Below are 26,591 nucleotides of genomic sequence, written 5' to 3' on the forward strand. Positions count from 1 at the left end.
CTTAGCTACAAGTGAAAAAGTGTGTTTGTAGTCTTTTCCCTTTTCTTGCCTATCTCCCCTATGCACTAATCTTGCTTTGAGTCTTAAGACATTTCCATCTCTATCTCTCTTAATAGTATAAACCCATTTTTGATTTTATAACCCTTTTATTTGGGGGGAGGTCACAGAATTCTCAAGTACCATTCTTCTCAATAGCCTTGAATTCTTCATTCATAGCTTCTCTCCACCCTTACTCTTTCTCATCTTGACTGTGGGTGTAAGGTTCAGACACTTTCATCACATTATTGAAGGAAATAATGTAATCCTCACTATAAAAATTCGAGTCATCCAACTTGTGAACAGAAAAAGAGGGGCAACGGTCATCATGATCTACCAGATTAATTACTAGGTGGGAGAGTATACTTGTAATCTTTGAGATTTCCAGGTTTATGTCTATTTCTAACTGATCTTCTAACTAGAGAAAGAACTTCTTCTTCCAACTCTTGCTGAATTTCTTCTTCATGATCAATTTCCTGATGTATTTCATCATCATTGATCTCATTTTGATTATGTGCTTGATTTTCAGTAACATCATAGATCACTGGAGTTTCAAGGTTATGACTTTGTTCTTCTTCTGAAGTCATATGTACTTCAACTACAGGGGAAGTCAGAGGTATTGTGAGGGGATCGAAAAATCACGAGGCTAATGCGTGACCTCGTCCCTCGTGGGTGTTGTAGACACCTACTTTGGTCCCCATTCCCGAAAGGGAAAGGTTCGATGATGAAAGCATAAATCTCCACTTGACAACGCATCTCCTATAAAATAACGAATCTTAATTCCCCTTTTCATTTCACCCGAAACCTGCTATTTATAGAAACCTGCTATTTATGGAAACCTGCTAAAAATAGTAACTACCGTAATGGGCAGCTGTTAAAAGTGGCAAGTCATAAAAGATAGAAACCTGTCAGAATTAGGTGTTGCACTCCAACATAAATCCTAAATGAGATAGAAAACTGCGAGAATCCTATTCCTAATATGATTCGGAAATAAGAGTTACGTATTAATTAAAATCCTAACGAGCCTAGAGTTCGTAACGGGCCCAGACGCATTCCGTCATGAAATTGATACGCACTAAAAGACTCGATTAAGTCTCAAACACTACGGATTTCAGGAATCCGAATCTGACTAAGAAAACAGCCTAGACCCTATTTTCAACGCCTGGCTCTGTGCGCCGAAATCTTCGGCGCCCAGGCCTGGGCGCTGAAAATACCTGGGTACGTGTTTTTTCCTAATTCTTTTTGGATTAGAACTCTGCAATTCTATCTTTCCACGAACTCTTCCCTATAAATACAACCCCAAATTCGACGTGAAGAGAACACATAATTCATATTCTGAGTATTGAATCCAACCCTTAGCCTAAGCCTCTCGCTGCGAAATTGTTCACGCGTTCTGTCGCAATCGATCCATAAATCGAACAGAACGTATCCTGTCCCATAATTTGAGATTCGTTAAATAAAAAGGAGAAATAGCAAAGTCAAAGTGGTTAGTTTTCCGAGAACCGTGACGCACCTCTCAAGGGTGCGTCGTAATGTGTCCCTTTTCGATGATTTAATAGCTTTCCTCGCCCTTGTTATGAACTGTTAAACTAATTAAATCTGATTTTTCTATCACGCCTAACAAATATAATATTTTTGGGAAATTGGATTATCATGCTAGGTCCCTTAATGCTATTTAAACCAGATAATCGCGATGGATCTAGTATTATATGTTGCATATTGCTAAAATCAACTCAGATTAGTTTAATAGTTAACGCATGTCCCTTCAATTATTTATGCTGAGCTAGTAAGGATATCCTGCCTCTGGAGTTATCGACGAGCGAGTACTCCTCTCGGTAGTTACAGTCCCCCGAACCCTCAATCTCTACCTTGCGGGTGTATGTTGAGAGATCCCCACACCAGGGATCACAAGGGAACCTACGGCCGTCGTGGTCAAACATAATTGCACTCCCTTTATGTCACGATAACCGGGTTTTGTCAGTTTTTCTCATTGTCGTTTAAAACTGAATGGCGACTCCTATATTACTAGTCAATTGGGTGTAAACTCACAGGAAATCCAATTACACTTGATTGAATAAAAAGAATCGTCACACCCACGAGGGAGGAGGTCACGCATTAGCCTCGTGCTTTTTCGACCCCCTCACAGTGGCGACTCCACTGGGGATAGTGAAGGAAATACTCGTGCTTGTAGGTAATCAAAATAGTCGAAGGGTGAAACGATCCTACCCCGCGTTTATTTCCCCATCAAGTTGGGACGACCTGAAAATCAGCATATTAATGTGAACGGGCAGAACCGCATAACGAATCTCGGCTCCCTCGGGAGTTGGGACTAAGGATACCTTTTTTTCTCCAACAGGGGGGTGCATACGCCGCGCATGTTGCCCACTCGATACTTGTGCAGGTAGTACACCTATCCCGAACCCAATCGCTCGCTCATTAGGTCCCTCTCGCCTGCATGCCCCCTTGGCTTGCACTTGCGGGTTGGCCTCTTGAGCGAAATTCGTCTGTTGAAGACACTACCTCGACCGGGGCATGTGTTGGATCTACGATAGAAGCGGTACCAAGCCAGGCGCAAATAACTACCCATAGAAGCCTATCATAAACTACATGACATGTTATTATCGCCTCATGATGAATGTTAGTTATGTGTAGCGAAATATGTGATTGTGTGTGACAAGCTATCCTAGAAAAAACCAACGACCTTAAAAATTGCCCAAACATTCATAGACTAATTTGCCAAATAGTTATACCGAAATACGTGTTCCGCAAACCCGAATGATCGCCACAAAAATAAGCGACGCTCGGGATGGCCTGTAACGAATCCCACAAACGCTGCAACGCGTAAAGGACGTTATTAGGCAAGCACGCAAATCGAAGTCGCATAAACAGAAGTAGACGCAAACAGAAAACGAGAACCAGCCAGGGACGCATTTTCAACGCCCCTGACTGGGCGCCAGAATTTCTCACGCCCCACGCTGGGCGCTGAAGTTGCTGCTTGGCCTTCTGGTCAGGCGCAGCAGCCTCGGTGCCCGCGCAAAAGGAAAATACGTAGCACAAAAAATGTTCGTAAAAAGAATTGCTACGAGGGCGTAAGAAAAGCACTCGATTTCAAAAGCGACTCGTAAAAAATTAATAACTCTTTGTGTCGTTGTTAGGCCTCCTACGACGACAATGCTCGGCACTAAAAAACCGAACATGCTAACAATTATGAATGTCACACGGGCAAGTGTTTCGAAAATCCAAAGAATGACCAAAAGAAAAAAAACTAAAAAGTGTACCAACAAAAGAAGTGAAAAACCAATAGAGAGAGTCGAAGTCTAGACTAAGTAATGCTTGAAACTTTGGGAACCTAAACTTTAGCTTATCTTATGCCTAGGACTGGTCCTGCCACTTGGTGCCGATCAGGGAATCAACGGTTAGTGCGTCTCGAAGATACATCGCCAACATCAAGTTGACAACAAGCTCCGTCCGTCGTCCCTCATTTCAAGGATCTCCGCTTCCCCAACCTCGATTCGCACCTTCAAACATGTCCATCGAAGATTTACGAGACCAGATGGTCCAAATGACCCAACTTATGGGCCAATTGAAAATGGAAAATGAAGCTTTAGCGGCTGCGCAAGCCAAAAATGACCTCGATAACGAGAAGAAGATTGAAAAAATGGTCCTACAACAAACCATGGGGAGCAAATACTTCTCCCTCGATCCTGAACCTTTTCCTGGCAAACTACCAGAAAAGTTCAGTTCATCTGACTTACCAAAGTTCAAGGCCACGGACAACCCCCGTGATCATCTACTGAGCTTTGTGAATGCCGTGAACTTGAAAGGCGTGAACAAGTCCATGTATTTACCTGCCTTTCTATAATAGCCCAAAATTTTAAGCAGCTTAAAATAATTGTTAAGTTTATTTTATTAGCTAAATTACATATTAATATTTCCCATTAAATGTGTTTAAGGAAAATAAAACAAATAAATAAATAAACTATTTTCCTATATAATTGATAATGTACTTTACTCTTTTAATTTAATCAAAATAATGAGCCAAGTCAAAACTTAATTTTTCTTTTCTCATTTTCTCTCTCTATGCTTGTCATTTGGGAGGAATGCCAACACACTACCATATCCTTGTTGTCAAGTTTGTATTGTGCCAAGCTAACCCCCATTTCAATTAGTTTCCTTCTATTTTCTGTAAGTTGGAGCCACCACCACCTTTAAGGAAGAAGAACCCATGTCCTATTCTAGTCCCTTTAGCTTGGTTTTTTTTTCCAGTCACAATATTTGTTTCCTCCAATTACACCATCTTCCATTTTATATTTTCTCATGCTTTCTTCATTAAAGTTGAAGATATCTTCGAGATACTCAGTTTAGGATCAAAAATCACTCAATTCGGAATTGTATCCTAAGAGCTATGCTCTCTACTAACTCACTGTTGATGCAACCTGTTTATGTTGCTGCTGCTTCTGTTTCGTGAAATTACTACAACATGCGTTCAGATTTTACCAATAGTTTCTTCACGAAAGTTGTAGCCTTTGAAAAGTTAACCAATTTAGGCTCAAGAATTACTCAATTCGGAATCCTGAGCTAGGAGATACGGTCTTCCGAAACTCACAGATGTTGCTGCCAACGTGTTATTGCTATTGCTCTTAATTTCGTCCTTGTTAGTTCTCACTTCCACCGCTTCTTAATTGCGTTGTTAGCTTCTCAATGAAAAGGATGGTGATGGAGTAAAGTTAAGGAATTCAAATGGAGTTGATAATCGGGGAGGCTAGATGGCATGTACTCTTGAAAATTATTTGCGGAAGTGATGTTGATTAAGGTACACATTGTCCATCCACTTTTTCTAAAAGTTGGCTTTTGTTTCCTGGATTTTAAAAATTATACGATTCACATTTAAGAATAAAATTTTGATTTATGTTCAAGTACTATGTTGTTGTGATTTGGAATTTGAGATTTTGGAAAGAAAGTATGAAATGTACATTTATTTTACGGATTTTTCATGAAATACCCCCGAATTATGGCGTAATTCACCAAATGCCCCTCGACTTTCAGAAATTCACCAAATGCCCCTCATAAATGACTTAATACCCAAAATACCCTTACTAATGACGCGCCGTTAGTCCTCCGTTAGCCTAATTTTTAAATTCACCAAATACCCCTATTTTATTACTTATTTCATATAATACCCCTATTCTGAAACTTAATTCACCAAATACACATAACTTAAAATTACCCATTTTGATGCTCAGCGGCTAGTTTTTATGTTTGAAAATTAGCCGTTGCTTATTGTTTTCTTATAAAAACCCCTTTTCTGACTATTTATTGTAGTTTTTCTATTGTTTTGTTAATTTCATATCATTTTTGTCATGAGTTTTCTTTCAAAATCATCATCCACACCCATGAATCCACATATGTAAGAGTCCCAAACAATTTCTAATATTATGGGAGGAAATTTCCATCTGAGGCTCCGATACAACACTCAGTAAATTTCAATTATGATCCAATAAGTTCAGGCCTCATCCAGTAAAGACAATGCACTTTAGCTGAGCAAAAGGCCAAAAAACCCCATTTTCAAAGGGATCTTATGTAAGTGAAGCTGAAGTAATTCAATCTAAAGCTAACACCTTAATTTTCTTATTGTCCGAATGGTAAAGAAACTAAGAAATCAAGTTCAATAACACATTTATGTTTATCACAACCTCGATTTCAACTTGGATTCATGATGTGAAAATCTTGAGTTTGGAGGCAAATCTTTGTGCCAAGATTCATGTTTTTTCACTGGTTCATGAGCTTTGGAACATACCTTAGTTTCATTTTTTTTTCTTGTTCCCTCAAATCCAAAAATAGACATTTGTCCATAAATCTGACCATGTCAATAGGACCTAGCTCAAAAGAAAAGTGGAAAAACCTTTATGCCTCGACTGTAAGGTTGAGAGAAAGTTAGGAGATTGAAGAAAGATGTTTGGAGGTAGTAGAGACAGGAGACAAAAGGGAGTTAACGTTAAATATGTGGCATGGAAGCAATAGAAGCCGAGGTAGCTGGAACATATGCGTTAGAATAAAATTAATAAGAGCTTTATTTTTAATCTGTTTGCATATGTTAAAGATGTTTCCCATATTGAAAAAGGAATACCTTCCGATTGCGTGGTAAATATAATTAATTGGTCACATAAAGAATAAGGTACAAAAGAAGTAGCTATTTTCTTGAAGAGTTGCGACGTTTTGAGGTGTTTTTAGGAGTGTTTTCTGTTTTAGTGTTGTACCGGAGCTTCAGATTGAGTGTTGTATCAGATATTCGGATGTCAAATTTTCTCCCATGATAACAAAATTTATTTGGGACTCTTACATATGTGGACTCATTGGGTGTGGATGATGATTTTGAAAGAAAACTCATGACAAAAATGATATGAAATTAACAAAATAATAGGAAAACTACAATAAACCGTCAGAAAAAGAGTATTTATAAGCAAACAATAAGCAACGGCTAATTTTCAAACACAAAAACTAGCCGTTGAGCATCAAAATGAGTAATTTTAAGTTATTGGTATTTGGTGAATTAAGTTTCTGAATAAGGGTATTTGGTGAAATAAGTATTAAAATAGGGGTATTTGGTGAATTTGAAAATTAGGTTAACGGAGGACTAACGGCGCATCATTAGTAAGGGTATTTTGGGTATTAAGTCATTTGTGAGGGGCATTTGGTGAATTTCTGAAAGTCGAGGGGCATTTGGTGAATTACGCCAAAATTCGGGGGTATTTCATGAAAAATCCGTTTATTTTAACATTTCAAAGAACTTCCTATTTTGATTTCAAATGTGAAATATATGATTGATATGAATGTGCGAATTGTGAAAGCTTGAGTGTGAGATTTGTGAAAAGTAACGTGTGTCTTGGTATATGATCGGTGTCAGATTTTGTTGAAAATAGTTATGCCTATATAAGAATGATATGGGTTGTGAAGTTATTAGTCATTTGCATTGCGGAAAGCTATGGGCAAGCCTATGCTAGTGTAATTATGTTGGCATGTTTGATAAATATTGTTTGAGCCTGTTTCTAAGTATTCGAGCTATGGCGTGACAAATTTTGAAATAACCTACGGAGTACATGATTAGAAAATTATAAGTATGTGACTCATATATATTGACCTATTTTTGGGATTAATAAGGTTTATCAAGAACTACCAGTTGACCCATACGTGAGAGATAGATTTCTTTTGTACTCTTTGTTTTCTTGAACCATTATTTGAGCCATAAAATTTTATAACAAGATCTACAAATTATTTTTATGAGACTATTATTTTCTTTATTTATGTTATGATTAAAGTTATCGCTAAACGATGGTTTCACCAATATACCAGTTATTGTATGATTTTAGTTCGAATATGACGAAAATGATTGATTACAACGAAAAACACTTTTGAAATAAGTTTTATGATTTGAGTAATCATAGGAAGTAAACTAATTGATCTTCTAGAATCTAGTTTTTGAACTACTCAACATATTATGTATTTTAATTAATTACTTGATTTTCCAAATTATGAAGTATGACCTATATTTAGCAAGTTATCCTTTATCAAGTTGGGAAGCTCAACATTTTATTAAATTATTTCGTTTGAGATCTTTATATGGTTTTCTATAAAGAGTATATTTGAAATTGAAAGACCAAGATTATTCTTGAAAAAGATAAAATAATATAAATAATTTATATTTCAATACGATTAAATTGTGGATTTATATATCGTTTTATACTTTAACCCTAATGAGAATTACTTATAAGATCTATGTTACAATGTTGAGAACGTAACCATGTGCGATTGAGCATGAAGTCAAGTTTGACTAGAACGGATTGAGCTTTGGGGTATAGTATTTTATTGAGAAGCCAGATTCATTTAGGACTACTTACAAGTGATCAGACTTTATCAAGATTATGCAATTAAAGGACATGAGCTTATTATGCTATTGCGATTATAAGCTAATGGTTTAGAGGTGTGATCTTTGTGTTATAAACCAAATTGATTGAGCAATTGTGTACTTCAAATTAAGGGTTTCTATGGATTAACAGTGAGTTTGGAAATTTGAGCTGAAGAGTATGATTTGTGATAAGCTTAAGGAATTTGAATTTTCCCTAAAGTTTAATTTGTACTCGGGTGCGGTTAAGAGTGTAGAAACTTATATAATACTATGTTTAAAATTGTTTTTCAAAGCATCACGTATACGGAATTTGTGAAAAGTTATGAGTAATTCAATTTGATCTTTAAGCGAATATATTGAATTTTGTATAAGTATGGTTTGTGCCAAGATTTTTAATTGTGTTTACTTCAGATGTAATTTGGTTTTTAATACAAGCCTTTGAAGAATTATATTATTATATTGCTTAAATTTGTTAAATTAGCTTTCAAATTGTTTTAGTGGGGAAGAAGCCGTTAACAACGGCCATGAACAACACTTGTGTATTTGTGTGTGATCTGTGTAAATGCACATCTGTGCATCTGTGTAAATGTACATATGTACATCTGTGTGGGGACATGTCCTAAAAGTCTTGCAAGCATGTGTATGTGTATGTGTATGTGTGTGGGGTGACGACCCCTAAAAGTATAGAGGTTGTGGTTGAACAACCCCTCTCTATTCGTGTTCTCTTCCCCCATTTAGTATATGAGTTTTAAAGACAAAATATGTTCGATTTTGCTAGAATAAGCAAATATTGTGGAAGAATTGAAATGTGTGTGTGTTTTGAAATATCAAACTTATATTGTATGCAGAATTCTAAGTATGCTTATGATATGTTATCTATTTTTCATAAAAACAGTTTATGGAAGTAGTATAATTATAGCGATTGAATTTGGAAATTTGTCGTGATGAATCAAAGATGGAGTCCTAGTACTTTTTTTTAAAAAGAAATATATTCAAGAGAATCACATCTTGGTGTGAGAAGTAAGACATAGAGAATGTGAATATACATTATGATGAATATTACTCTTGGAGCAATACTAGAATTTATGTTAGATTATATGAGAATCATGAGAATTGGGTTAAGAAACTAAGTTGGATATTCTGTAAGGTGTATAATAGGTACCAATCTTCGTAAGTGTTATATGAATTGGTGGATGTTATGAGTAATACAATCTTCAAAATATGTGAGCATAAGTCAATAGTCTTGCCTTGTTTATTGATCAAATTTGTAAGTTTTTATTCAAAGTTTTCATGTGAAATTCTTAAAGTTATTGCACTTTGGTTACCGAGCTTAACTTAAAGTACAATTTTATTCGTATCGAACTAATTTTAAGTTTAAAATAAGTAAATCATGATATTATGTTTTTAGCCGCTAAATTGAGTTTCAGGTTGGACAATATGTACTCAGTTTTCCTGACTTTGTTCTTCGAACCTGTCCTGGTGGGGCAGAGTCCTATTTAGTGATTTTGCAGGTTTAGTAAACATAAACTTGAATCAAGGATCGTGAATGGAAAAGAGAAGTGCTAGCGGGGTTGTATGAATAAGGTTGTGATAGTTTTATTTCGAGTATTTTGTAGTTAATTATGAGAGTTGATGACGAGACTATTTTAATTCCTTGTGGATTAAGATTTAAGTTTTATTAATGTCTAATAAGTCATTCTAAATAGCAGCTCCTTAAGTGTGGGCTGTTACACTTTCCTTTGTCCTTGGAACATGTGCCGCTCAAATGGTACTATCACCAGGACCCTAAGCTCTTCCCCACTTGGGAAGACTTTGTCAATGTCTTCATCAAGCAATACTCGTCGAACATGGATTTCCATGTCACCATGCGCGAGCTGGAAGTTCTCTTCCAAAAGAAAAATGAGGGTTTCACAACCTACTTTGCTAGATGGAGGGACCAGGCGGCCCAGCTAATCAATAGGCCTCCCGAAACAGAATTGGTCCAAAAATTCATTGACAACCTGGACCCGGCTTACAGACAACACCTTAGGTACCTGGGACTTGACACTTTCAAAAGAGTTTATGATGTGGGAATAAAGATCGAGGACGACCTCGCCAAAACCATACAAAGCAAACCCACATATAAAAACAACACCTATAATCAGGGTAACACATCCCAAGCCCAAGAAGTCCATGCTGTAGAAGAGACTCCCGCCCGAAGAAGCCCTGGAAGATGGGTCCGAGACCGAAAGTTTGCCCCACTCGGGTCGACTTTGGTACAAGCCTTTGAAAGATTAACCAATCAAGGAAAGTTGAGACCTATAGGCCCCACCCGTGACCCTCCTGTCAAAAGCAAATATTGGGTCGAAGGTACTTACTGCAAATTCCATCAAGGAAATGGGCATGACACTGAAAACTGCTGGAACCTAAAGATACCATCCAGGACATGATAGAGGATGAAGTGATACCTCTCCCTAACGTTGGCAAACCCAACAACAACAAGAGCCCACTCGGCTCTTGTCACATATCCCTCGACCAACCAGAAAATGAGAACTTCGACCCTACGGTGTACATTACACCTCAAGGTGTACCACTCGCTGTGGTCCCTATGGATCGAATCGAGAGAGAAGTATGCGGTGTGTGGGATGATGATGCTGAAGATATCTACCTATCTCAAGTGTCGGGCCATGACCTCTTTACTGAAACTTGGCCCGGGTATGCTCTCATTGACACCACCACTCAAGAACCCGAAGTCGATAACCTCACCAGATCAGGAAGAATATACCAGCCTGACATTCGCCCACCTCCTATGGACGATATCCCAGTCAGACAAGCTCCTGAGAATGGACGGCACACCACCGTCGCAGAAGTCATTGAAAATCCTCTTTTGAAACAATTGAAAAGAACCAAGGCTGAAATTACCATCTGGGATCTCATGTGTACCTCAAAAGAACATCGCGAAAAGCTTATTCGCTCACTTGACCTCATCTCAGTGCCTACAGATATCACACCTGACTCATTGGTTAGCCACGTCACGAGAGATGCTGGAGAAAAGGCCATAGTTTTCACTGACAAAGATTTACCCAGGGAGGGGGTGCCCATAACAAAGCCCTCTATCTAGTAGTTGGATGCAAATGGCAAAACATCCCCCTAGCGCTCGTAGATAACGGTTTGGCAGTTAACGTTTGCCCGTTGCGAACCGCCCATTTCCTGGGACTAGGAAGCGATGACTTCCAAACCTCCACACAAGGGGTACGAGCCTATGATAACTCTCGAAGGCCTGTGTTGGGAAAAATCAACCTTACCATACAAACCGGGCCTGTGGCACGCACCACGGAGTTTCAAATAATCGACATCAAGCCCACTTTCAACCTCCTATTGGGGCGACCTTGGCTCCATGACTTAGGAGGTGTGTCTTCTACCCTGCACCAAATGGTTAAACTTAACCATAACGGGGTAATACTAGAAATCCGCGCCCCTCCTCTCGACATCAGCTGTACTATGGTTGGAACGGCCGAAACTGCAGACGACCTTTATGGGTTTCAAATGGAAGAAACAATCCAGTTCATTGAAGACTATGATCCAGCATTCCTAGACCCGCATGCATCCCGGGTCATCCCTAGAATGATGCTAGGTCAAGGTTATTTCCCAGGAACCCCATTGGGCATAAGGAAGAAGGAATGCACATTCCATCCTTTACCCAACAAATCTACTCCCTTTGGCTTAGGCTATGAACCAACGGAGGAAGATATTGCTGACCGCCTGTCTGGGCTACGCCTTAACAAAGCCAAGCAAACCACCCTCCTTCCCCCGTATCAAAGAACCCTTAACGGGATGTTCGTTCGGGAAGGAGAAGATGTTAGGTTATGATACATATGAAAATTCATAAATCATGCGGAAAAACCATTTAGCTAGGAATACATATTATTTACACATAATCATATAGCATAGTTTAGATGCATACTCTTTGTTGCGTGCCTTCCCTAGCTGCGCCCGAACCGAACAAGAACAAGTCTTTAGGACTCCAAGTGTCGTCCCTCCGTAGATAGTCCACAGCACGTCCGGATCCGCCTTAAGATTGACCAACTAGAATCGCCCTTAAGGTACTAAAGATTTTCGGCACTTATAGTCAAGGAATGTGTCTGAATTTTCTCTCAAAAACTCACTTTGAATACTTGAATTATCTATTAAAATATGTGACCCTAGGCACCTATTTATAGAGTTATGGAAAGGGTTTTGGAATCCTATTAGGATACTAATTTATTTAATTATAACCCTACTAGGACTCTAATTAAATAATCATTATCTAATAGTTTTAGGATTTAATCACACTTCGAATCCCGATTGCTTCAGGATTCCCGCACAAGCATTGCACGAGCACCGTACACCCGCGCAAGCCTTGCGGCCCACGCTAGGCGCACAGCGCTCGGCCCATTGCTGTGCTCTTGCGCGCGCGCCCAAGGCCTTGGCTGGGCCTGGCCTTGCGCTGGGCCTGATCGAGGCTTGGCGTGCGATGGTGCGCGTTGGCTCGCTGGGCGACGGCCTGGCTTCGTGCTGGGCCTTCGTCTAGCGGGCCTCGTCCATTGCTAATTCGTACGATACGCTTCCGATTAAATTCCCGATTCCGGAATTCATTTCCGATACGAACAATATTTAATATTTCCGATTCCGGAATCAATTTCCATTTCGAACAAATATTTAATATTTCCGTTTCCGGAATTATTTTCCGATTCCGATAATATTTCCGATTCTGACAATATTTCCGTTTCCGGCAATATTTCCGATTCTGGCAATATTTCCATTTCCGATAATATTTTCCGATACGTACCATGTTTCCGTTTCCGGCAACATCTACGACTTGGATAATATTTATATTTCCGATACGATCCATATTTCCGTTTCCGGCAATATCATCGTTTCCGGAGTATTCATTTCTTGCCTGTGACGATCTCAGCTCCCACTGAAACCAAGATCCGTCGATTCCGAATATCCATAGATGGAGTATTTAATGCCATTAAATACTTGATCCGTTTACGTACTATTTGTGTGACCCTACGAGTTCAGTCAAGAGTAAGCTGTGGATTAATATCATTAATTCCACTTGAACTGAAGCGGCCTCTAGCTAGGCATTCAGCTCACTTGATCTCACTGAATTATTAACTTGTTAATTAATACTGAACCGCATTTATTAGACTTAACATAGAATGCATACTTGGACCAAGGGCATTATTTCCTTCAGAAGAACACCCATGCTGTGATTTCCCTGAACCCTTCGTTCAGGATGGCTTGCTAAAACCCGGATTTGAAATTTTCCATGACTGCCACACCTTGGATGAGGCACCCCACCTCACCAAGACTAAAACAGCTGAAATATTGGACAACCAGGCTCTATGGACATTGTTTAACGAATCGAGGCCTATGGAGAACGAGACTGTGATGACTACCCTAGCTTTACAAGATGAAGGTTTCGATCCAACCCGGTTAATCTCTCCTGCATCAACACTAGAAGAGGTCGAGAACGGATGGGTGAAGACATATCAGTGGGTCAATGCAAAAGGAATGGAATTCAAGATGAGTACCGGTGAAGGACCGAAGTTTTATGAGACTAAACCCCAGGCTTGAGCCACATAGAGCACCATTAGTAAAAAGCGCCTAGTAGTTCTTTAGATTGGTAGAAAAAATAATAGAGACTTTAGATAGTCCTAAGGCCCCTTAGAATATAGGTCAGTTTTATTTCAGTGTGTTTTCCTTACTTTCCCAATCAATAAAGGCGTAATATTTCTCCTAATTTTTTTTTTATTCTAACACTAAATAAAGCACCAAATGTACTTGCAAAATACAAAAATAAAGAGGCGGCCCACTCTAGGCCCAACAAACAAAGCCCACTCGGTTTTGAAATAGTGCCATGGGAGCAAATTCCCGAAACCCACAAAATAAACCGCACCATCCCATTCATATCCCCAAAACATAAAAATCAACCCATAAAAATCAACCCATACAACCCAAAGAAGTCAAAGGAAATCAAAATCCAAAACGAAAGCAAATGTTGCTTAAAAGGGGAATTAATAAAATATAACCCCCACCAATCCTTCAAAAACGACACGCACCTCAGCCACCTCAAAAGCCTACACAAGGATCTTCATAACTTCCGCACCCTAACTCCATTTTCAAAACTGTTTCGAGTCACGAATAGAAAAAATAAATCGGACAAAAATGCATTTCACGCTAACAGCCAAAAAAGCCTCCAAAATAGCCTCAAAATTGACTTTAAATACGAGCAAAAAATCAAGGCACAAAAAAAAAAAGAAATAAATGCAAGAACATGTGAAGCAAAGCGTCAACAATTGACCGCCCAAGTCATTTTCAGCGCCCAGGGCTGGGCGCCGAAATCTTTGACGCCCCAGCCTGGGCGTTGAAACTCTCTGTCTGCCAAAAATTTTCTTTTCAGACGTGCTCGTCATTTTATCCGCACACAACGGAAAAATAACGAACACTTGGGGGGTACAGTACGTATCCAAATAGGCTTACAAAAAATATAGCCATACAAATTAGTCGAATTTCATTTTGTCGCGACTTATGGCAAAAAACGGCAAATGAAAATAATGATAATACTTCACTCATTTGACCGATTAAGTAATATGCTTCCACCTCAGGGCGTATCTACCGAAATCCGGCATACTAGAACTTATTCTAAAGCTAGAACTACGCGCGACCTGATTCTGACAAGATACGTAGGCAATCCTTACCAAGGATTCGGTCCAATAAAAAAAACATATTCTTTGTGCAAAAAGTGTTAGACATATAAAAACATAAAAAAGAGGAGAGACAAAAATAAATGAAAATGAAAAATAAAAATACGCCTTTATTGAAAAAATAATAAGAAGGAAAACAAAGTGCTAAGAATAAAAAAAAACACAACCGAAATAAATAAAGGGCACCTACACCCTAGAAAGAACTACACTACTCTAGTTCTTCCGGATCATCAAATAAAGTCTTGTAGAGGGCAATGTTCGCAGGATCCACCCCCACAGTCTTCTGCGCTGCCCCAATATCAATCTCCATAAGAACCGGCTCCTGGACACTAACTTCCAAAGATGCCAAGGCTTCAGAAACATTCTCAGTTATAGCCCGCTCAGCCTCAAGGGCATAGACAATGGTAGGAGAAGGATTATTATCATCAACTAGACTAGCCACTGTTTCTATAGGCGGCTGAGCCTTCCTAACCCATACATTGTTCCAGCGACGATCTCCGCGAGAGCTTGCATTTCTTTTAGCAACAACATGCCCCTTCATGTTAGGCATCTTTTTAGGCCTGAAACTGGAACGGGGAGGAACTTCCTTTCGCTTTCGATCAGGACGAGCTTTCACAATCTTAATACTATAGGTACGAGGTTTGGCAGAATCAGGACCCTCATACCTAACATGAATACGAGGTATCAAAAGCTCAGTCGACTCCCCATTTCGAGCCTCGGTCCTCACATCTTTATCATCGGAACTCATCCACAACTTGTAGTTTTCAGAAAGACCCACAAAGCCATTTGTAGCTACGGCCCAACGCGGGTGACCATCATAATACTTAGCCCACGCTAGAACCCCTGCTTGCGAAAAGGCCGCTACCTTAGGTGGTACCGTATCAGAAAAAGGGATAGTCTGCCTTAAACCATATTGACGCATGACTCGGTAAGGGAAAATATAAATGGGACGAGATAGCCCCAACAAAGAAACATAAACCGATACATCAGAACCCCCTGTCATAGTAGTCAAACCCCACCATGGTACCACCCACTTAATAGAACAAATGCCATAAGTAAAAAAGGAGGTCCATTCGGCCTCGTCCTGGCCTTGGTGCAAGTATTTTCGGTTACCCAAGGCTATAGGGCGATAATGTTTAGGATCGGCAGGAGCTTCCAAAAGTCTAAGCCGTTCCACGAGCCAAATCTGCAAAAAGCGGGCACGATCAAAAAATAATAAAAGAAAACGGTTCCTGGTGCGCAGTTTCAACGCCCAGGACCAGGCGCCGAAAATTCCAGCGCCCAGCCCTGGGCGCTGAAACTCATTGTGTACGCAAAAAAAAACGTGTATACGTGCGCAAGGAAAAATCGATTACCTGCAGTAATAGGGGGCTTCCCTTAAAATGTTCAGATTTGGCATCCTTCTTCAGCTCATCCGCACTCAGCAAAGTCTCGGCAACAACCAACGACATAATAGAATAGCAACTTTCCATCTGGCTAATCAAGGGGATCAACCTTATGTCACCGAACGTGCCATTGTTATTCGATAGCAAATAGTGATTCAACAAGCAAAATACAAGGGCTCGAATATTCAATTTCTGTTCGGTCATATTCTTACTAGGCCTAAAGTGATGTTTTACAAGTTTTGCCAAGTTAACCTCGTTACCTACAACAATTTCAGCAAACATGTTATCATCTAATCCTAGGAAAGCCCCTATGGTTGTTTTACCCTCTTCAATAGTGCCAGGGGTAGCAGGAGTAGAATTAGTAGGACAACCAAGGATCGCAGCAAAGGACATATTTTGTTGCCCCGAAAGGCAAAAACATGATGATCGGAGTCCCAAAAGCTTAGGGCAGCATGCAGAAAGTTATAATCAATATTAATTTGTTGTAAGCCTAAAAGTGCCTCTAAGTGGTATTCTTTTAACAAAGCCTTTTCTGTGGGAGTAAGGGCCCGTAGCCAACGCCTAACAGTCCGTTGGAGTGAGAAAGTAGGGATCGACATGGCAAAAGCAATGAGTAATTAAAACACAGCAAAAAGAGAGAAAGAAATTGAGAGTGGTGGAAAATTGGGACGTATCTAGCCCCTATATATAGCTGAACGCACCCAGTGACATCCTGATCCCATTCAGAAACGTGTTAGGAAATCCGAAAGTCAAATATCACCAGGAAAAGACTTCCAGCGCCCATGGCTGGGCGCCGAAATGTTTAACGCCTGGCCTTGGGCGCTGGAAATGCAGCCCAAGGCCCGGATTTCACAAAACGCGGAACAGGAAAGGACTTAAAACCGTGTTGCTAAACACGAGGCCCTATTGCAAGTAGGATCAAGCCCAGAGCACCTTTAGCTCCCAAATAAGCAAAAAAATAAACATTAAAACTTGGTCGAAACTTAGACTTGTCTCAGAAAATGCTTATGTACACTTTTCAAAAAAAAATTAAATATCATGGTCATTCTTCGAAACACCAAAAATGTGTGTCGTTAAGTCGTTGGTTTTCCAAATAAAAAATGTTTGTCTGTCAAAGGATTAATCCGGGCCAAGCTAAAACCGGATGTCGCCTGAAAACTAAAGTCGCACTCCACGGCTTCGCTAAAGTAGCACACTACTATAAAAGGTCGCTCGCACATACGAGCATGACCCCAAACATGATTACAAGATGCGAAAAACGACCGACGAGCCCCAGTGCTTGGGGGCTCGCGAAAAAATATACTCCAACAAGGAGCGCACAATCAAAATCATATTCCCGGACTACGCCATACACCATCTCATGTTTGGATATCTCGAAAAAAAAAGTGCAGGTTCGACCTCAGAGAAGGGTCGTCATTGACACTTATGCATGGTCCTCTGATCAATGACCAAGTAGTGGCAAAAATCGAGCCGTAAAGACTAGCTCAAAACCACGAAAGCAGACGGTTGCAAGACAAAGGTCCGTCTAAACCCATTGTCAACCCACGTTCAGGTTACAACTAAATCCGAGCATCCCTCGAAAGAATTCGCTCTTGCAAGAATAAATAAAAAAAAAATCTCAAAAAAAGAAATCACAATGAACAAAAAATAGAGACTTGCCCACCTCTATCAGGAAAGATCGCGCCGCGAACCACGCAAGTTCCAAATCAAGGAAAAAACGAATTCAGGGATGTCCACCCTTAGCGGGCAGGGCTCGCCCACCTTCAGCGGGCGGGGTCTGCATCACTAGCCGCGCAGGTCCTCAGTTTTCCAAAAATGAAATTTACAAAAGTAAAAAATGAAACAGGCTCGCCATCTTTAGCCGGCGGGGTCTGCGTCACTAACCGCGCAGGTCCTTAGTCGCTGCAGCGATAACTTTCTTTGGTTTTCCGTTTTTTCCCAAAAACGATGTGAGTAGCCTTTGGTTTTCCGGGTTTCCCAAAAACGATGTGAGTAGCCTTTGGTTTTCCGTTTTTCCCAAAAACGATGTGAGTAGCTTTTGGTTTTCCGTTTTTTTTTTTAAAAAAAAAGCGATGTGAGTAGTTTTCCCTTTTTTCCAAAATTTAAAAGATTGGTTTTCCGTTTTTTCAAAAAAGAACGATGTGCTGGATTTTCTTTCGTTTTACGTCCCATAAAAACAAGGGGGTTTTCTCGTTTAGCTAACCCTGAAAATGAGAATCTTTAAAAAAACATTTTTACCTCGTGATTGGGCTTGGCCAGGCCCAATTACACTTTATAGCTTTGATTTCGAAAACATCTGTAGCTACTCCCAATGACAAAGTGAGGGAGTTTCTACGCCTCTTTAGATACTTCCAATGACAAAGTGAGGGAGTATTCTATACTATCCGTTGACAAATCTCAATGACACGTGAGGGATATGTCGACATTTCAAGTGATGACCCTTAAGTCAAACGTTATCACTCGGGGGCTCGTGAGACCCTCGCAAAACAGGTCACATACACCATGGCTTGTGTGACGCACTCCGTCTAATACTTTGACCATCGTCTTACTCCAAGACTCAGTCAAAGTGGGGGCTAACTGTAGACACCTACTTTTGTCCCCATTCCCGAAAGGGAAAGGTTCGATGATGAAAGCATAAATCTCCACTTGACAACGCATCTCCTATAAAATAACGAATCTTAATTCCCCTTTTCATTTCACCCGAAACCTGCTATTTATAGAAACCTGCTATTTATGGAAACCTGCTAAAAATAGTAACTGCCGTAATGGGCAGCTGTTAAAAGTGGCAAGTCATAAAAGATAGAAACCTGTCAGAATTAGGTGTTGCACTCCAACATAAATCCTAAATGAGATAGAAAACTGCGAGAATCTTATTCCTAATATGATTCGGAAATAAGAGTTACGTATTAATTAAAATCCTAACGAGCCTAGAGTTCGTAACGGGCCCAGACGCATTCCGTCATGAAATTGATACGCACTAAAAGACTCGATTAAGTCTCAAACACTACGGATTTCAGGAATCCGAATCTGACTAAGAAAACAGCCCAGACCCTATTTTCAACGCCTGGCTCTGGGCGCCGAAATCTTCGGCGCCCAGGCCTGGGCGCTGAAAATACCTGGGTACGTGTTTTTTCCTAATTCTTTGTGGATTAGAACTCTGCAATTCTATCTTTCCACGAACTCTTCCCTATAAATACAGCCCCAAATTCGACGTGAAGAGAACACACAATTCATATTCTGAGTATTGACTCCAACCCTTAGCCTAAGCCTCTCGCTGCGAAATTGTTCACGCGTTCTGTCGCAATCGATCCATAAATCGAACAGAACGTATCCTGTCCCATAATTTGAGATTCGTTAAATAAAAAGGAGAAATAGCAAAGTCAAAGTGGTTAGTTTTCTGAGAACCGTGACGCACCTCTCAAGGGTGCGTCGTAATGTGTCCCTTTTCGATGGTTTAATTGTTTTCCTCGCCTTTTTTATGAACTGTTAAACTAATTAAATCTGATTGTTCTATCACGCCTAACAAATATAATATTTTTGGGAAATTGGATTATCATGCTAGGTCCCTTAATGCTATTTAAACCAGATAATCGCGATCGATCTAGTATTATATGTTGCATATTGCTTAAATCAACTCAGATTAGTTTAATAGTGAACGTATGTCCCTTCAATTATTTATGCTGAGCTAGTAAGGATATCCTGCCTCTAGAGTTATCGACGAGCGAGTACTCCTCTCGGTAGTTACAGTCCCCCGAACCCTCAATATCTACCTTGCGGGTGTATGTTGAGAGATCCCCACACCAGGGATCACAAGGGAACCTACGGCCGTCGTGGTCAAACATAATTGCACTCCCTTTATGTCACGATAACCGGGTTTTGTCAGTTTTTCTCATTGTCGTTAAAAACTGAATGGCGACTCCTATATTACTAGTCAATTGGGTGTAAACTCACAGGAAATCCAATTACACTTGATTGAATAAAAAGAATCGTCACACCCACGAGGGACGAGGTCACGCATTAGCCTCGTGCTTTTTCGACCCCCTCACAGGTGTGACGTTTCTTTTTGTCAAATCAAGTGTAATTGGATTTCCTGTGAGTTTACACCCAATTGACTAGTAATATAGGAGTCGCCATTCAGTTTTTAACGACAATGAGAAAAACAGACAAAACCCGGTTATCGTGACATAAAGGGAGTGCAATTATGTTTGACCACGACGGCCGTAGGTTCCCTTGTGATCCCTGGTGTGGGGATCTCTCAACATACACCCGCAAGGTAGAGATTGAGGGTTCGGGGGACTGTAACTACCGAGAGGAGTACTCGCTCTTCGATAACTCCAGAGGCAGGATATCCTTACTAGCTCAGCATAAATAATTGAAGGGACATGCGTTAACTATTAAACTAATCTAAGTTGATTTTAACAATATTCAACATATAATACTAGATCGATCGCGATTATCTGATTTAGATTGTTTTAAGGGACCTAGCATGATAATCCAATTTCCCAACATATTATCTTTATTAGGCGTGATAGAACAATCAGATTTGATTAGTTTAACAGTTCATAAAAGGGCGAGGAAAGCAATTAAATCATGCGAAGGGGCACATTACGACGCACCCTTGAGAGGTGCGTCACGGTTCTCAGAAAACTAACCACTTTGACTTTGCTATTTCTCCTTTTATTTAACGAATCTCAAACTATGGGACAGGATACGTTCTGTTCGATTTTTGGATCGATTGCGACAGAACGCGTGATCAATTTTGCAGCGTGAGGCTTAGGCTTAGGGGTTGGAGTCAATACTCAGAATATGAATTGTGTGTGTCGTTTTCACGTCGAATTTGGGGCTATATTTATAGAAAAGAGTTCGTGGAAATATAGAATTTTAGAGCTCTAATCCACGAAGAATTAGGAATGAACACGTCCCAGGTAATTTCAGCGCCCAGGGCTGGGCGCCGAAGATTTCGGCGCCCAGAGCCAGGCGTTGAAAATAGGGTCTGGGCCGTTTTCTTTGTCAGATTCGGACTCTTAGAATCCGGAGTGTTTGAGACTTATTCGATTCTTTTAGTGCGTATTAACTTTATGACGGAATGAGTCGGGGCCCGTTACGAACTCTAGGCTCGTTAGGATTTTAATTAACACGTAACTCTTGTTTTCGAATTATATTAGGAATAGGATTCCTCTCGCAATTTCTATCTCATTTAGGATTTATGTTGAAGTGCAACACCTAATTTTGACGGGTTTCTATATTTTATGACTTGCCACTTTTAACAACTACCCATTACGGCAGTTACTATGTTTAGCAGGTTTCCATAAATAGCAGGTTTCTATAAATAGCAGGTTTCAGGTGAAATGAAAAGGGTGATTGAGATTCGTTATTTTACAGGAGATGCGTTTCCAAGTGGAGATTTATGTTCTCATCATCGAACCTTCCCTTTCGGGAATGGGGACAAAAGTAGGTGTCTACAGTTAGCCCCCAATTTGACTGAGTCTTGGAGTAAGACGATGGTCAAAGTAAATTAGACGGAGTGCGTCACACAAGCCATGGTGACCTGTTTTGCGAGGGTCTCACTAGCCCCCGAGTGATAACATTTGACTTAAGGGTCATCACTTGAAGTGTCTTCATATCCCTCACGTGTCATTGGCATTTATCAACGGATAGTATAGAAACTCCCTCACTTTGTCATTGGAAGTATCTAAAGATGCGTAGAAACTCCCTCACTTTGTCATTGGGAGTAGCTACAGATGTTTTTGAAATCAAAGCTATATAGTGTAATTGGGCCTGGCCAAGCCCAATCACGAGGTAAAAATGTTTTTAAAGATTCTCATTTTCAGGGTTAGCTAAACGAGAAAACCCCCTTGTTTTTATGGGACGTAAAACGAAGGAAAATCCAGCACATCGTTCTTTTTTGGAAAAACGGAAAACCAATCCTTTAATTTTTGGAAAAAAGGAAAACTACTCACATCGTTCTTTTTTGGAAAAACGGAAAACCAGAAAAAGTTATCGCTGCAGCAACTAAGGACCTGCGTGGTTAGTGGCGCAGACCCCGCCGGCTAAAGATGGCGAGCCTGTCCGCTAAGGGTGGACACCCCGTCCGATAGAAGTGGACGAATCTGTTTTTGAAATTTGAAAATAAGGACCTACGCGGTTTGTGACGTAGACCCCGATGGCTGAAGATGGCGAACCTGTCCGCTAAGGGTGGACACCCCGTCCGATAGAAGTGGACAAATCTATTTTAAAATTTGTTTGTGCTTTTTGAAAATAAGGACCTACGTGGCTTGTGACGTAGACCCCGCCGGCTGAAGATGGCGAGCCTGTTTCTTTTTGTTTTTGAAGAATCTATTTTTCGAAAACTGAGGACCTGCGCGGCTAGTGACGCAGACCCCGCCCGCTGAGGGTGGACGAGCCCTGTCCGCTGAGGGTGGACGTCCCTGAATTCGTTTTTTTCGATTTGGAACTCGCGTGGTTCGTGACGCGATCTTGCCAACTGAAGATGGGCAAGTTCCTATTTTTCGTTCATCGTGATTTGTTTTGAGAATTTCTTTTATTCATTCTTACAAGAGCGAATTCTTTCGAGGGATGCTCGGACTTAGTTGTAACCTGAACGTAGGTTGACAACGGGTTTAGACGGACCTTTGTCTTGTGATCGTCTTCTTTTGTGGTTTTGAGCTAGTCTTTACAGCTCGATTTTTTCCACCACTAGGTCTTTGATCAGAGGACCATGTACAAGTGTCAACGGCGACCTTACTCTGAGGTCGAAATTCGTTCTTTTGAGATTATCCAAACATGGGACTGCGTATAGCGTAGTCCGGGAATATGATTTTGACTCCGAACACTCTTTGTTGGAGTATATATTTCCTTTCGAGCCCCCAAGCACCCGGGCTTGACGGTCATTTCTTGCCGAGAGAGGTACGTATTTTATAACGTCCTTTAATCATGTTTGGGACCGTGCTCGTATGTGCGAGCGACCTTTATAGTGGTATGATATTTTGACGAAGTCGTGGAGTGCGACTTCATTTTCCGGGCGACGAAGTTTATTTTATAATAATATCCGGTTTAGCTTGGCCCGGATTAATCTTTTGACAAACAGACATGTTTTTGGAAGCCAGCGACTTAACAATATTTTTTGGTGTTTCGAAGAATGACCTTGATATTTATTTTGCTCATATTTATTTTGAAAAGTGTACACATATATTCCTTCAGACGAGTCTAAGTTTCGACCAAGTTTCAACATTCATTTTCACTATTTGGGGGCTAACGCTGCTTTTGGGCTTGATCTTGATTGCAATTGGGCCTTGTGTCTACCAACATGGTTTTCAGTCCTTTCTTGTTCCGCGTTTTTTGAGATCCGGGCCTTGGGCTGCATTTTCAGCGCCCAAGGATAGGCGTTAATTATTTCGGCGCCCAGACGTGGGCGCTGAAAGTCCTTTCCTGGCGATTTTTGGTTTTCGGATTTCTTAACGCGTTTCCGAATGGGATCAGGATGTTACTTGATGTCTTCAGCTATATATAGGGGCTAGATACATCCCTCTTTTTCATCACTCTCAATATTCTTCTCTCTTATAGTTGCTTAGCTTTAATTTCTCCTTGCTTTTGTCATGTCGATTCCTCCCTTCTCACTCCAACGAGCTGTTAGGCGTTGGCTACGAGCCCTTACTCCTACAGAAAAGGCTTTGTTGAAAGAATACAACTTAGAGGCACTTTTAGGCTTACAACAAATTAATATTGACTATAACTTTCTGCATGCAGCCCTGAGCTTTTGGGATTCCGATCATCATGTTTTTGTCTTTCGGGGTAACGAAATATGTCCTTTGTCAGATGAATTTGCTGCGATCCTTGGTTATCCTACTAATGCTACTCCTGCCACCCCTGGCACCATTGAAGAGGGTAAAACAACCATAGGGGCTTTCCTAGGACTAGATGCTAACATGCTTGCTGAGATTGTTGTAGGTGATGAGGTTAATTTGGCAAAGCTTGTAAAACATCACTTTAGGCCTAGTAAAAATATGACCGAGCAGAAATTGAACATTCGAGCCCTTGTATTTTGCTTGTTGAATCATTATTTGCTGTCGAATAACAATGGTGAGTTCGGTGACATAAGGTTAATCCCCTTGATTAGCCAGATGGAAAGTTGCTATTCTATTATGCCGGTGGTTGTCGCTGAGGCTTTGCTGAGTGCGGATGAGTTGAAGAAGAATGCCAAATCTGAATATTTTAAGGGAAGCCCCCTATTGCTGCAGGTAATCGATCTTTTCTTTGCGCACATATATGTTTTTTTTTTTTGCATATTTTTTATCGTCCTGCCTGGAGTTGAGTTTTAGCGCCCAGGCCTGGGCGTTAGAATTTTCCGCGCCTGGTCCTGGGCGTTGAAACTGCGCCCCAAGTTTCGTTTTTTAATATTTTTTTTTTATCGTACCTGTTTTTTGCAGATTTGGCTCATGGAACGACTTAGGCTTTTAGAAACTCCTGCCGATCCTAAACATTATCGCCCTATAGCCTTGGGTAACCGAAAATACTTGCACCAAGGCCAGGACGAGGCCGAGTGGGCTTCCTTTTTTACTCATGGTATCTGTTCTATTAAGTGGGTGGTACCGTGGTGGGGTTTGACTACTATGACGGGGGGTTCTGATGTGTCAGTTTATGTTTCTTTGTTGGGGCTATCTCGGCCCATTTATGTGTTTCCTTACCGAGTCATGCGTCAATACGGCTTAAGGCAGACTATCCCCTTTTCTGATACAGTACCACCTAAAGTAGCGGCCTTTTCACAAGCACGGGTTCAAGCATGGGCTAAGTATTATGATGGTCTCCCGCGTTGGGCCATAGCTACAAATGGCGTTGTGGGTCTTTCTGAAAATTACAAGTTGTGGATGAGTTCCGATGATAAAGCTGTGAGGACCGAGGCTCGAAATAGGGAGCCAGCTGAGCTTTTAATACCTCGTATTCGGGTTAGGTATGAGGGTCGTGATTCTGCCAATCCTCGCACCCATGGTATTAAGACTGTGAAAGCTCGTCCTGATCGAAAGCGAAAGGAAGTTCCTCCCCGCTCCAATTCTAGGCCTAAGAAGATGCCTAACATGAAGGGGCCTACCGTTGCTAAAAGAAATGCAAGCTCTCGCGGAGATCGTCGTCGGAACAATGTATGGGTTAGGAAGGCTCAGCCGCTTGTAGAAACAGTGACTAATCCAGTTGATGTTGATAATCCTTCCCCCACCATTGTCTGTGCCCTTGAGGCTGAGCGGGCTATAACTGAGAATGTTTCAGAAGCCTTGGCATCTTTGGAAGTTAGTGTCCAGGAGCCGATTCTTATGGAGATTGATATAGGGGCAGCGCAGAAGACTGTGGGGGTGGATCCTGCGAACATTGCCCTCTACAAGACTTTATTTGATGATCCGGAAGAACTGGAGTAGTGTAGTTCTTGCTAGGGTGTAGGTGCCCTTTATTTATTTCAATTGTGTTTGTTTTTGTCTTCTTAGCACTTTTGTTTTCTTTCTTATCATTTTTTAATAAAGGCGTATTTTATTTTTACTTTCATTTTTGCTTCTTTTTTTTTTATATATGTCTAACACTTTTGCACAATGTATATATGTTTTTAACTTGATTGGACCGAATCCATGAATAGGATTGCCTACGTATCTTTGTTAGAATCAGGTCGCGCGTAGTTCTAGCTAGAATAAATTCTAGGATAGCAAGGGCAGAGCTACCGCGAAAGCCGTTGCGCTAACGCCCTTTTGAAGCTGAGAGGGAATAGCACTTAAGCCTTCGAGGCCAGAGGCCGAGTCAGAATTGCTTTCCGGCGGCTTAGAAAGGACCTGCTTTCCAGGCGCTGGGATCATGTTGTTCATTGGGAATTGAAGAGGTGGTAACGGGCATAAGGAGAGGTTTACTTGCGGCATGCCAATCTATTCGACTGTGTGCCGAATTTTAATAAATATGCGCGCCCTGAGGTGGAAACATATTATTTAATCGGTAAAATGAGTGAAGTATTATCATTATTTTAGTCTGCTGTTTTTTTTTTTGCCGTAAGCCGCGTATCTGTTCATAAAAATGAAATTTCATGTGTTTTTTTGTACGGCTATTTTTTTTGGTACGCATATCTGGATACGTGCTGTACCCCCCAAGTGTTCGTTATTTTTCCGTTATGTGCGGATAAAATGACAAGCACTTCTGGAAAAAAGTTAGGCAGGCAGAGAGTTTCAACGCCCAGGCTGGGGCGTCAATGATTTCGGCGCCCAGCCCTGGGCGCTGAAAATGACTTATGGGCGGTCGTATTTGACGCTTTGCTTCACATGTTCTTGCATTTATTTCTTTTTTTCTTCGTTTTGTGCTTTGCTTTTTTACTTGTATTAAAATCAATTTTGAGGCTATTTCGGAGGCTTTTTTGACTGTTAGCGTGAGACGCATTTTTGTCCGGATTAATTTTTTCTATTCGTGACTCGAAACGGTTTTGAAAATGGGGTTAGTGTCTGGAAGATATGAAGATCTTTGTGTAGGCTTTTGAGTGGGCTGAGGTGCGTGTTGATGCCGGGGGCGGTGTTTATT

Source organism: Spinacia oleracea, chromosome 1 (assembly GCF_020520425.1).
Source record: "Spinacia oleracea cultivar Varoflay chromosome 1, BTI_SOV_V1, whole genome shotgun sequence".
In the NCBI taxonomy this organism is placed as follows: Eukaryota; Viridiplantae; Streptophyta; class Magnoliopsida; order Caryophyllales; family Amaranthaceae; genus Spinacia; species Spinacia oleracea.